The sequence below is a fragment of the Tenrec ecaudatus genome, chromosome 3 (assembly GCF_050624435.1).
Source record: "Tenrec ecaudatus isolate mTenEca1 chromosome 3, mTenEca1.hap1, whole genome shotgun sequence".
NCBI lineage: Eukaryota > Metazoa > Chordata > Mammalia > Afrosoricida > Tenrecidae > Tenrec > Tenrec ecaudatus.
Window position 1 is genome coordinate 118,062,540 of NC_134532.1, and position 14,168 is coordinate 118,076,707.

The 14,168-nt window shown below is 40.5% G+C and overlaps 1 pseudogene; it reads left to right on the forward strand.

Moving 5' to 3' along the window:
- The window catches only part of LOC142442342 (dnaJ homolog subfamily C member 3 pseudogene), a 153,145-nt pseudogene extending 143,808 nt beyond the window's left edge, over positions 1-9,337 (forward strand).
- Positions 9,338-14,168: the final 4,831 nt, after the last annotated feature.

Below are 14,168 nucleotides of genomic sequence, written 5' to 3' on the forward strand. Positions count from 1 at the left end.
CACTAAGACTAAACAACATTGGGACTCATGGCTTTACTGAAGATAGACTAATAATGCTCTAATTACCTAGTCAATGCAAGTGAACCAGAGAATAAAAGGAAATATAAAGCGTGAAAAGTAGAAACATAGCAATTATTATTTGCATGTGCTTATATAATTGCAAAATGTAAGAAAAATAAAATGAAAATTGTTTTTAAAAAGCTATTAAGATATTTCAGAAATGTGTTTACTTGCAACATTAAGACCTAAAAGTTTAATAACTTTCCTATATACCAAAAGCAACCGTTTAGGAAATGTAATGAAGAAAAAATAATAACCAACAAAAAACAAGCATGAAGAGGTAAAACATATCTGGGTATATTCTATGAAAAACGATCCAGAGCTCTGTGGACTAGGCTAGCCTGCTGGTGTTGGTTGTCATCCATTCCATTTCAATTCATGCGGATGTCTGCGTATGGAGGATAATGACTTCATGAGGCTTGCAAGACAACAATCTTTCAAGACAGGTTGCCATGCCTGTTTGCTAAGGTGCCGCTGTCACCAAACCTAGAAATACAGACTTTGTCCTGCGCTAGAGGAATTAGCTATTTCTCAGTTAAATAGATGTCAATTCTCCCAAAATTATTAGTTAAATTTTATGTAACATACAATGAAAATAAACACAAGACTGGCTGTTGAAACTAAACAAAATGATTATTAAGTTTATAGAGGAAAAAATTGTAAGAATGGTTATCAATTAAATTTTTTAATGAAAACTACTGAGCTAATGCTGTGTTCACTATTTATTAGGAAATTAAACCATTTCATAGGGGTACTTGGATATATAGATTAAAGGAACAAAATAGAGGCCCAAATAAAAATAGAATCTTGTATATGAAAAAGTGGTATTTTTATTTCATCATGAGAATGTTGATTTTTAATAAATGCATTAAGACAAAAAGAAAAAAGAGAGAAATCCTTGCATTTTGCATTAATATTAGTTTTAGGAGGACTCTAGGGGAATTGAAACTTATAAAAATAAAGTTATAAAATTGCCACAAAAACATGAAAATTATGAAGTGTTTTAGATGTAAAAGATAACTAAGCATAGCCTAAAGCCTAGAAACAATAAATAAGATCCTGATATACTATTACACATAAAGTAAAATTTAAACTTTTGTATAAAATAATACATAAAAATTAAAATGGCGAACATTTAAATTTATTTGACATTAATAAGGGTTTCTACAGATAAAAAAGAAATATCTTTGAAATTATGCCCAAAAACTCCTATCTAAGGCAAATTGGTCATTGTAAATGAACAGAGAAAACACAAGGTTGATTGATACATATCTAATTTTGCCACTGTAATTATGAATTATAAATTATGCCACTGTAATGATGAATTATGCCACTGGAAAAATTGAGACCTGTTCTGACAATGCACAGCAATCTATAAATGTGCTTGTTGTTGTTGTTGTTGTTGTTGTTGTTGCTAGATGTCCTCGAGTCCATGCCGACTCGTAGGGACTCTCCACACCACAGAACAAAACACTGACAAGCCCTGTGCATGCTCACATATGTGAAATAAAAGGTATGTGAGTGGCCAGGCACACAATTTAGTCTATGTGTAACAGTGGAGGTGTTCTGTCAACTTGCCTGGGCCAGGATCCTCAGTAGATTGGCAGTTAAGATCTAGTAATCCTCCATGACAGAATCTCTTCAATATACATAGTTCCTGCTTTCAATATAAGTAGAACCTACTGGGAAACTTGGGGTTTTTTTGGTTATTTTGGGGGGGGGGGTACTATGTACGGCTCATTCATCTAACTCAATGTTTCCTAAAATGAGTGATTCTTCCCCCCATTGGGACACTGGAATAGTCCAGGTGAGCTGCAAAAACAGATACCAACACTTTATCATGGATTATGGGTGATGGTCCAATTTTTTAATTGCCTGGGTAACTATTTTCTGAAAAAGGGGCAGTAGGCCAAATAAATTTGAGAATTTATGATCTAATTTATCAATGCCCAGTCCTTTGGACTTGAGCCAACTGCCTGCCTTATTGGCTGCAGACTAGATCCTCTTCACTCTAAGCCACAAGTCCCAGCTTCAAACCTTGGGATCTTTTTGCTTCGGTAGCCAGAAACCTGCTGTCTTCTTGCTGGTCTTGGGTTCATAACCTCTGCAGCTGTGCAGGACAGAAGAAGAAACATTCAGACCCACATTTAAGTCAAGAACTTGGAACTTCTCCACTGCTACATTTGTCAGTCATTTTTTTACTCTAAAGAACTCAGCCTAAGACATATGGTACCAAGAGTCATTTTAGAGAAACAAAACTGTCAGGAAGAAGTTTTTTAATTGATTCTCAATACTTATGGCAAAATATCGCTATCAATGGATCGAGTATTAGAGGAACACAAGTTTTAGATGATCAAACGTTTCTGCAATTTAATCAGAATGAAAAGTATAGGAAAGCTGGTTGGCTGGTCCTGCTTACAACAGATAAACTGGTAAAGAAAAGAGATGAGTTCAGGGATCAGAGTCAAGTCTCGAGCATCACATAAAAGACCTCAATGTTTCCACTTGTACCCTAAAAGGAAGCTTTCTTTCTTTTTTATTAATCATTTTATTGGGGGCTCATGCAACTCTTATCACAATCCACACATACATACATCATGTAAAGCATATTTGTACATTTGTTGCCATCAGCATTCTCAAAACATTTGCTTCCTATTTGAGGCCATGGTATCAACTCCTAATCCCCCCCCCCTCCTCCCTGCCCCCATTCCCGCACGAGCACTAGATAATTTATAAATATTTTATTATTTGTCATGTCTTACACTGTCTGACGTCTCCCTTTATCCACGTTTCTGTTGTCTATACCCCAGGGATAGGGTTATATGTAGATCCTTGTAATCAGTTCCCCATTTCTACACCACCTTCCCTCCATCCCTCTAGTACTGCCACTCTCACCACTGGTCTTGAGGAGTTTATCTGTCCTGAACTTCCTGTTTTTCTAGTTCCTATTTGTCCCACTGTATATCCTCTGGTCTAGCCAGATTTGGAAGGTAGAATTGGGATCAAGATAGTGGGAGGGAGGAAGCATTTAAGAACTAGAGGAAAGTTGTTTGCTTTATCATTGATATACTGCACCCTGACTGGCTCGTCTCCTCCCCCATGACCCTTCTGTATGGGTCCAATTGCCGACAGATGGGCTTGGGACCCCACTCCACATCCACCCTCATTCACAATGATATGATTTCTTGTTCTTTGATGCCTGATAACGGATCCCATTGACACTTTGTGATCACATAGGCTGGTGTGCTTCTTCCATGTGGACTTTGTTGCTTCTCAGCTAGATGGTCACTTATTTATCTTCAAGCCTTTTAGACCCCAAACATTATATCTTTTGATAGTCGGGTACCATCAGCTTTCTTCACCATATTTTGCTTATACACCCGCTTTGTCTTCAGTGATCGTGTTGGGAAAGTGGGCATCATGGAATGCCAGGGAGTACTTGAGTAGAGGTCCAATGTCCATCTGCTATTTTAATACTAAACCTATAAATATATGCACATAGATCAATTTCCCCATTATCATATATAAATATAGTTACGTATGTACATGCCTGTACTTAGACCTCAATAAATGCCCTTTACTTCCTATTTCTTTCCTCTTTTTCCTTTACTTTCCTCTTGTCCCACTATCATGCTCAGCTTTCATTTGGGTCTCAGTAACATTGATTTTGTTGAAGCTCTACCAAGCCTCTTACACCCTGCTCACCACTGATTTTAGATCACTTGTTGCACCACTTCCTTTCTCCTGCCTTCCCTCTCCATGTCCCCCGGGAACCTTCGGTCCTCCAGATTGTTTATCCTGCCTATCTTACCTAGATAGACCTGCAGAGATAATAAAATGCCCAAAAACAAGATAGTGAAAAACAAAGCAACAAAAGAAAACAAAACATCAACAACAGAAAGAAAAGCCTATAAATAGTTTAAAGTCTGTTTGTTGACCTTTAGGGGTGTTTTCTGGTCGAGTCTGATGGGGTACCATGCCCTGGCCCCAAATTCTATTTTTGTGTTCCCTCGGGACTTTCTTGCTCTGCTCCTCTTGCTGTTCTGTTTTACACCCTTAGTGTTTTGCCTCGGTGTGGTGGGGTCAGATCGGGCACAATTCCCACACGGTATCTCCAGTGTTGTCCCCTATAGGGCTATGGGTCAGGGAGGGATGTTGTGTCTCATAGCGGTACCAGCCATATGGTCCTCTGTGCACCGGCTGCTCTGAGCAGGGATATTGTCCTCAAGGCATGGTGGGCCAGGATGTGCTCCACTCTCTCTTCCTCCCCCTTCATTTGCTCCCTTGTGCTCTGATCAGACATGTCCCTCTCCCTGAGCTTCAGTGCTGTCCTCTGAAGTAAATGCTTCTTGAGGAAAAGGGGTGGCTTCCACATATTTGGGATTGGGCCTGGCCCCTCAGACCTCTTTACTGGGTCCCTGCTCCATGCCGGTATGTTGCATTCACATCTTGGAGCACCAGGTTGAAGTCTGATCCCTCTTTTCTAGTGGAGATATAAACAATACCCTCCCCTTGGGTGGGTTACTGCCCTGTTGCCCCGCTACCTATTTCTTTTACTTTTTTTCTTTTACTCCCTCCTTTTTAGTTGACTACCATATGTATCCCTGGATTTGGTGTGGCCCCTGCCACAATACCTGGACCTCACCCCAGGAATGTGTGCATACAATAGCTTTTCACTATGCCCCTTTTGCATTTTTTTTAAAGCTTACCTCAGCAGACTCATGCTGTACTTATCCTTTAGTGCTTAGCTTACTTCAGTTAGCATAATTTCCTCCAGTTCTTCCCATGTGGTGACATGCTTCATGCATTCATCACTGCTTTTTAGCGATGCATAATACTCTATTGTATGTACATGCCACAGCTTTTAATCCATTCGTCTGTTGATGGGAATTTGGGTTGTTTCCAACTCCTTGCAATTGTGAACTGTGCCGTGATGAACATTGGAGCACAGATGACTGGCCATGGTTTGTTTCTTGCCTCTTTTGGGTATATGCCCAGTACAGGGATTGCTGGGTCGTATGGTAACTAAATTTCCATCTGTTTTATATTCGCCACACCTATTTCCATGGTTTCTGTACATAGCTTCAGGTCCACCAGCAGTGGATGAGAGTTCCTATCTCACCACAGCCCCTCCGACACGTGTTACTTTCTGATTTTTTGAATTGGGCTACCTTTGAGGGTGTCGGGTGGTACCTCATTGTTGTTTTAGTTTGCATTTCTCTTATTGCTAATGAATATTTTTTATATAATGTTGGTTACCTGGATGTTTTCTTTGGTAAATTGTTTTATTTATATCTTGGGCCAATTTTTATAGGGCTATTTGTATTTTTTGTTAAAATGTTGCACTTTTCTTATTACTGAGATTTCTCACCCCCCCCCTCTCCCAATATGTGAGTTCTCTGTCAATTCTCTGCATGGAGTCTGTCGATGTGCATCAGGTCTCAGTTCTTTGTCTTTTATAGTGTGATTTTTTGTTGTTGTTCAGTAGGGTCTCTATGCATGGTATTAATTAAGGTCTTCAGGTTTGCTCCTATTCTTTCGGGATGGCCTTTATGGCTGTGTGGTTTATATTTAGGTCTTTGGTTCATCTTGAGTTTGTTTTGAATCTGGTGTGAAGAATGGCTCCTGTTTCATTCTTTTGTAATCAAAGATACAATTTTGCCAACTCCAATTGTTGAAAAGCTTTGAAAAAATATATTGGACTTTAGTGAAATTGCAAAACATTATGAAATTCTGGTGTGAGGACAGTGTTCAAAGAATCGCCCCATTTTCACAGTTCTCAGACCTTCGTTCCAATGTAAAGGGGCGAGTGCTGACCTACCAATTGAGCTGAGCTGACTCCCACTGCTCACTTCCTTGGGTGCAGAGCCACACGCTGTCTGATGCTGTGTGGCTGGGGAGATAAGTATTGGATCAGAAGTGGAACTCTCGTGGGCTCTGCACTCTCACTGGTGACCCAATGTGCTCAGAAGACTTTGAAGATGTACCAATAGGCTACTGTGTCCCAATAGTGTTGGCCGGTGGCCTTGTTCGGGTAGCACAATTTTTACAAGAGGCCCCATAATTTGCATGACTCCAAATGCCGCCATTTCCCTGGCCTCTGCAAAGACTGGTGACCAGGGCACCAGTGATCCTGCCCACTCTGCTGGCAAGTCATATTGAAAGGACCATGGGCTGCCAAAAGCACTCTGTCTTAGAAGACGTACGGCCAGAATGTGCCTTAGAAGGAAGAATGATGAGATTCCTCGTGAACTTTGGTCAAGTTCTCAGGAGAGAGCAATTCCTCTAGAGGGACATCATACTTGGTAAAGTGGAGGGGCAGAGAAAATGAGGGAGAACTTGAACAAGATGGATTGCTACAGTGACTGTAACAATGGGCTGCTTAACATAAGAACAATTGTGAGGATGGCACTGGACACGGTGGCCTTTTGTTCTGCCGTACATAGTGTCGCTGTGAGTCAGCACCAATGAGATGGCACCTAGCAACAGCAACAGGTTTTGAATAAGAACCTTGATGGTGATGTAGATTTGTATCAGTTTTCTATTGCTGTATAATAAATCACCACACCAAACAACCTAAAATAACTTAATTTAAAACAACATCCATTTATTAGCACACAATGTGTAGATCAGATTTCCAACCACCAGATTTGGATGGGTGGGTTCTCTGTTCAGTTTTCACATGGTCCAAATGGAAGTGTGGGTGCTACTGGGCTCTTCGCTGGAGGCTCTGGAAAGAATTGTTTCCAATTGTTTCCATTCAGGTTGTTGATAGAATCCAATTCCTTGGCATGGTATGTCTTTGCTGCCTGTCAACAGGGGGTTCTACTCTATGCTCCTAGAGGCTGCAATATTCCTTCTTCTATGGCCCACTCTTCAAATAGGTGCCAATACATTGATGTCTTCTGGCTCTTTAAATCTTTGACTTCTTCCTCTAAAAAAAAGTTTTCATCAAATTCAGTTTATGGAAACTCAAGTATGTCAGAGCAGACGCTGATCCATAGGAATGTAAATGGCTGTGTTTTCTGGAAGTATATCACTGACCTTTTCCCAAAGTGCCTTTGGCTGAGCTCCATACTCTAATCTTTTTCAGACGCAGAGCATGTCAACCATTTGCACCATGCAAGAACAGCTTCCACTCTCAATGAGAGAAAATGCTGTGATTTAAAAGAGCTAATGAAATTTCAGCCAGAGTTCAAGAGACCCAGTGATTTAAACATTCAGTGTCTAACCAAAAGGCCCTTAAACTGAAACCAACCAGTCAGTGAGAAGGGGATGTTAAAATATGCAGCAGAGTACATCTGCAAAGATTCAAAGACTTGGAATCTCTATGGGGCAGTCTTGGGCTGTCCGATAGAGTTGATAAGGGGGCCTGTGGGAACTGTGGTTAGACATTGCATGGCTAACTGAATGATTTTGTTTCAGATCCACCAAGCCATATGTCCATAATGTGTCTGTTGGTCTGGTATTATGATGGCTTCTGCGTTACAGTGATGCTGGAAGCTATTGGTCCGAGTATGCATTTGCCTTATGACTTATTCCCCATCATGAACAAATACAGAAAAATTACAATGAGTTTATGCATTTATTGTGTTTTGGGCAGAATATGGAAGTCTTCTTTGAAGTGTTGGAAAATTAGGATATCACTTTGAAGACTAAAGTGATGCTGACCTAACCTGGTACTTGTAATCGCTCATATATATGTGAAAGTTGGACAATTGGAAAAAGAAGACTGCCTGAAGAATTGTTGCACTTGACTTATGGTGTTGTCAAAAAATATGGAAGATACCGTGAACTGCCAGAGAACAAACAACTCTTCCTTGCAGGAAGCATGGCCAGAATATTCCTTGTCTAACGTATCTTAGACATGCTTCCAGGAGACCAGTCCCTGGAGGACGTCATGTTTGATAAACCAGAGGGGCAACAAAAAGAGGAAGACCCTCAACAAGATGCATTGATGCCGTGGCTGCAACCATGTACTCAACCAGCACAAGTGTGGCAATGGCACAGGACCTTCATACTAAACCTATAAATATATGCACATAGATATATTTCCCTATTTTTATATATAAATGTATGTACATGCCTGTATTTAGTTAGACCTCTGTAAATGCTCTTTGCTTCCTACTTCTTTCCTCTATTTCCTTTTATTACTTTCCTCTTGTCTTACTATCATGTTCAGCCTTCATTTGGGTTTCACTAATTCCTCTCAGTTACGTTCCCCTTGATCAAGCCCTACCAGGCCTACTACACCCTACTAGCCCTTGATTTTAGATCACTTGTTATTTCCTTGTCCCTGGATTTGTTAACACCACTTCCTTTCCCCCACCTTGCCCTCTCCCATGTCCCCCAGGAACATGGGAGTCCAGCTGCTTTCTCCTCTAGATTGTTTATCCCACCTATCTTATCTAGATAGACCTGCAGAGATAATAATATGCACAAAAACAAGACAGAGAAAAACAAAGCAACAAAAGAAAGCAAAACAACAAAAAACAAAGGACCAAAAAAAATGGGGGCCTATAAATAGTTCAAGGTCTGTTTGTTGACCTTTAGGGGTGTTTTTTTTTTTGGTTGAGTCTGATGGGGCGCCATGCCCTGGCCCCACAGTCTATTTTTGGATAGCTGTCTTTTTTAGCTGTGGGCAAATCAAAAGCGGCACTTCCTGATTTTACTAAAGTGATTGACATGAAGATGAATTTCACAGCAGCAAGATTACAGAGAGGCCATTTGTTACTCAAACAAGGAAAGCTTAATAAAGAAATAAAAGCAGAAAGAAAGACGATTTTTAAGAACTTCTCAAATCTAATCCAAGTGACTAAGAAGCAACAGAAGCCCCATCCCAACTTTTAAAGTCTGATGAAATGCAACATGCATTCACAAGCACTTTGTGCTTCTGAAGGTGCAGATTACAAAGCACTGTAACCTTCCTTGATAAAATGTCAAGGTTCGTGTTTCAGATGCAGAATTAAGAGGACTTCAAGCTGAATGTTTTATAAAAGAGAAATAACCCAAGAAAATCATGGGTGATTTGAAAGCTTTTTCCAAATCAATGAATGATAATACAGAGGCTTTTTATAAAGTTAATAACTTGTCCTACTACTAGGGGACCATGAATGGTCCCTCAATGAAGGTCATGAATGTCTTCAACTTGAGCAAGATCCTACAGGTGTTTTGAACACTACAAACAAGCCAACAAAGATGCCAGATACATAAACTCGATGAGAAAATGGGGATCCTAATGAAAACAAAGCCAAGTGTTGAAAGGCTCTCCCTATAGGTGCACCCTGAATTTGTTCTGGGTGCAAGTATCCCTTACTGGTTCCATGACAGAAATTTCTTCCCTGGCTTTTTGATTATTGTTAGTGGTCTTTACCTTATGCATTATTAGTAATTTGTTCTGCATACTATTATGTTTCTACCCTTACCACCTTAGTGCAATTTTGGTTTCTATTCTTTTCTTTTGGTCTCCCAGCTGTAAAGCACAGGAGAAGTGGATGCACAAGGTAATAACTGATACAAGGAGCTATAGGGAATTCAGTGGGGTGGGGATGATAAGGAGGAAAAGGGGATTTCATGAGTAAATAATGAAGACAGAATGGGAGGAGGGAACACCAGAATTGATTGTGAATATATAGCTCATCATAAAGGCGATTTAACCATGGTGGGGGGTGGGGGGGATTCTCTAAAATTGGTGTGGGGGTGATTGTACAACTCTCCTAGATATGCTGGAACTAATAAATTGTAGGATATGTAAATTCCTTGCCAATGAAATTGTTTAAAAATACTATTTAAAAAAAGAAAAGGAAAAGGGCCTGCCATGGTCTTTCTAAGGACAAGGAGCCTGTTGGTGCTATGATACATGCTCTGAGGGGTTTGCAGGTGGAACCTGACAATGTGAGTCCTCGAATGGTCAAATGTAAGCCTAATTTGACATGCATGATGAAACGATTCCGGATTATGGAATTGCTCAGGAACACAATGGCAATGACTAACAGATTCAAAAGGTCTGGAGCAGTGTCCTCAACCTCCCCATGCCGCAATCCATTAGCACAGTCCCTCATGGTGTGGGGACCCCCAACCATAACATGATTTTTGTTGCTACTTCATCACTGTCGTTTTGCTACTGTTAAGAATTGGGCAACCTCTGTGAAAGGATTGTACGACCCCTAAAGGGGGTTGCGAACTGCTGGTCTAGAGAAAGCGCACGGACAACTAACTAAAATAATCACAGCAAAGAGATTATTACAAAATCCTAGCAGTAAAATGAAATGCCAAAATGCACAAAATTAGCCAAACATATCAAAAACTAGCAATGCGGTGACATCAGCTAACTCCCAAACTGAAGAAGATAAAAAGCCGGAAAAAAGTTAATTGGCGCAGCAGCTGCAATAGAAGTTCTCTCTGATGAAGAAACAAGGAAAACGTTTGACAGTGGAGAAGATTCCGTGGACACAGAGAGTCAGCAAAGAGGGGTGGCAACTGCCTCCACCAAAGCTGGAACTTGTGGCAAGGGTTTAACCTCTTGAGCTCAGTGTGTTAGTCTGGGTAGGCTAGAGAAACAAATCCATAGACACTCATATGTGCATAAGAGAGAGTTTTATATAAAAGGTAATTGTACATTAAGAAAGCATCCCAACCTAGTCCAGCCCAAACCCCTAAGTCTGATATTAGCCCATAGGTCTGATACCAATCTATAAAGTCCTCTTCAGACTCACGAAGCACATGCCATGATGCCGAATGCAGGATGATCACAGGCCAGTTGGTGGAAAGTCTTTGGATCCAGTGGTGTTGTAAGCATCTCATCTCTGGCAGGGGTCTTCATGTGGCTTCTCCAGCTTCAGAGGTCTGTTTTCATCAGGGTCGGCCCATACGGCTTCTCCAGCTTAAGGCACTAGTTTAGTTCCATATGTCTTGTCAGCTGCAATGTTTCCCAAGGAGTCAGCAGAGAGAGAGAAGTGTTTCCCACCTCCAAGGAGGGAAATAAGCAGTTCCCAGAATTCTCAAGAGAAGGCTATGCCCACATAGAGATCTCATTGGCTATCTCTGGATTGACAGGTTAGACTCCACCCCTACATCCTTTTTTTAAAAATCATTTTATTGGGGGCTTTTACAACTCGTATCACAATCCATACATCTATCCATTGTATCAATCACATTTGTACATATATTGCTATCATCATTCTCAAAACATTTGCCCTCTACTTGAGCCCCTGGTATCAGCCTCTTGTTTTTTCCCCTGCCTCTCCGCTCCCCCTTTCCCCATAAGCCCTTGATAATTTATATATTGTTATTATTTTGTCATCTCTTACACCATCCGATATCTCCCTTCACCTACTTCTCCACTGTTTGCCCCCCTCCTCTCCCAGGGAGGAGGTTATATGTAGATCCTTGTAATCTGTTCCCCCTTTCCCTGTCACCTTCTTAATAATCAAATTGACACCAGTGAGGTTTAAATTCCAGTTCAATTAAACCAGCTATTTTTCTGCTCTTTCTTCACTTTTCCCCCCTTTCGATTAAAAACAAAGAAACTTTGTTGCAGGCTCATAATGAAAAAATAAAATAAAATCATTCTGTTGTCCATAACCACATTTAAAAACGTGTGCTCCATTTTAGACTAGGGTGGGTGGGTTTGTGTGGGTAGGGCGGCAAGGAATGGTTCTGATTCTGACAAAACAGCCTGTGTGTTGTCCTTGGATGACCATCTGCAGATGTGGTCTGAGGGACTCACATGTAGGAGCCCGCATACAATTTAGATGTTTGTTTGTTTGTTTGTTTGTTTGTTTTCTGCAGTGGAGCAGGCACAGCTTTGCATAGTATGACAGTGCCTGCATGTATAACCAAGAGCTGTAGTCTTTGTGAAGATGGGCCCTGTTTCAGTATTACAGAAAATATCTTGAACTGTATGTTCTTATGGACAAATTTGTTTAGGTCAGTCCAGTCGTTTGCATATATCTGCTATATTACTGAGCCTCTAATCTGCATGCGGGTACATGTTTTACTGAAATTAATGTAGCTGTCATTAAAGGGCAGGGCAAGTCCTATTATCAAATGATCGTTAAAATATATTATGTTTGTCTTTTGCTTTGATTTGTTTGCTTATTTTAGTCATTTGTTGTAGGAGAAGGCTGAGAACCACTGTAATAGAATTTAGTCCATAAAAATCTAGACTCGTGTTAAATACAAAACATGAACTGAAGGATACATTATATGCAAAGCGGTTCAGATGATGTAGAAGTCCTATTAGTGAAAAGAATATTGTTGATGTGCAGATGTAAATGCTTTCTATAAATAGGAAATTAAACCACAGAAGTCATTTTATGTAATTTATTACAGGACTGTGCTCAGTCCACAAAACTCAACAGAGAAGCCCATGTTTTCACCTTTAGAGAGACAGCGTCTCCTCCCTGCAGGTCCAGCCTTCTGGGACTGTGGAGACTTCCTCCTGGATGGGGTCTTGTTTATTGGTGGATGCTAAACCATAAACACACTACTCAGCAGACCTTGATGCGTCTGCAGCTTCTCCTGAAAAGGATGCCCTGAAAAGGATGCTGCTAGCAAGTCTTGTCATCACTGCCTATATTTCCCCGAGTTTTTCACTTAATAAGATGGCATCATCCCTTGGCATCCTTTTCTTACTTTTCAAAAAATTAGCTGCTGGATATTGTTTTTATCTTAAAAACCAAGAGTCACTTTCATCAAGAATATTGAACCTTTATGGTACTGTTGAAGCTATACTTACATGTGTTACTTTATATATAAGAAAGAATAGAGTGGAAAGGTTTTTGTGTCAGCCTCTGAACATTCGGAACCATTTAAAGTGTAAACAGCAATAAATGTAATATATGTTTTCATTAAATCAAGCATTTTAATTAATTGTGCTGGCACAGCTAAGGAAACATCTTTTTCTTCTAGACTCATCCTGAAAAATATATAATTTTAAAAAACTGAAGGAACTAAATTAGTTGAACGAAATGCTAACGTTTTCTCATCACTAGTAATAAGTGTGTAGCTCTCATTTTGTGTTACGGCCTCAAAACTCAAGTCACTGTGAAAATAATAAGGAAGATTCATTTTTGTCTATTCTTGAATCTTTGTGATCTTATTATTTGATTCGTTGTTTTGAAATATCAGGTTTTGGGGACATGATGTCACTCTGACCTCCTTGAAATCCAGGGCTGGCTTCCAACGTCTTTGAAAAGGGAGAATCATCACTGAGTCAGAACACTGCTCCCAGCTTCCATTTGGAAGCAAGAACGTCAAGCTGTCATTGCCAAGGAGCTAGGAAATGGTTTGGGCTGAGGCTGGATCACACTGGAGAGAGAGAGAGACTTGGGCCTTGGGAATCTAGGGCCAAGGTCCCACCAACATGTTGCCCTTTCATTTTTATTTTTTCCTCCTCTTGTAATAAGCACTCTTCCTGTTCATAAAGTCTTGCCTCCTATAAAAACTTTAAGTCATACAGGAGTACCCTATCCTTGATGTCATTAGAATCAATTCTTAAACTATACTGTGTTGGGCCAGGTAGACTAGAGAAACAAATCCAGAGACACGCATATGTGTGTAAGAGAGAACTTTCTATCAAGAAGTGATTCTATAGAAAGCAAACATCCCAGTGCAGTTCCAGATCAAGTCCATAAGTCTGATACTAACCCATAAGTCTGATACTAGCCCATAAGTCCCTCTTCACACTCACACAGCCACGTGCAGTGATGCAGAATGCAGGAAGATCACAGGCCGGTGAGGGCCTTGTGGATCCAACGGCAGGGGATGTATCGCAGGGCTCAGTGTGGCTCCCGCAGCTCTCCAAGTGACTCCACAGCAGGAAAATGAAGGAAGAGAGAGAGGGGAGGTTCCCAGGACCCTCCTTAGCCACAAGGTTGTGAGCTGACTGACAGACTAGATACACCCATATCTTCTTATAAAAAACCTATCACATGCTCCCACCTAGCGTTGTTGCTGCGAGATACCATCAAGTGAGTTCTGACACAGAGCAGCCCTCCACACCACAGAGCAAAACCCGCCATGGTTTTTCTAAGAGAAAAGAATGCTCTCCGTAACTGAGGATTAGTCAACAGAATCAAAATGTGATGCTAATATTAGTTTGTATT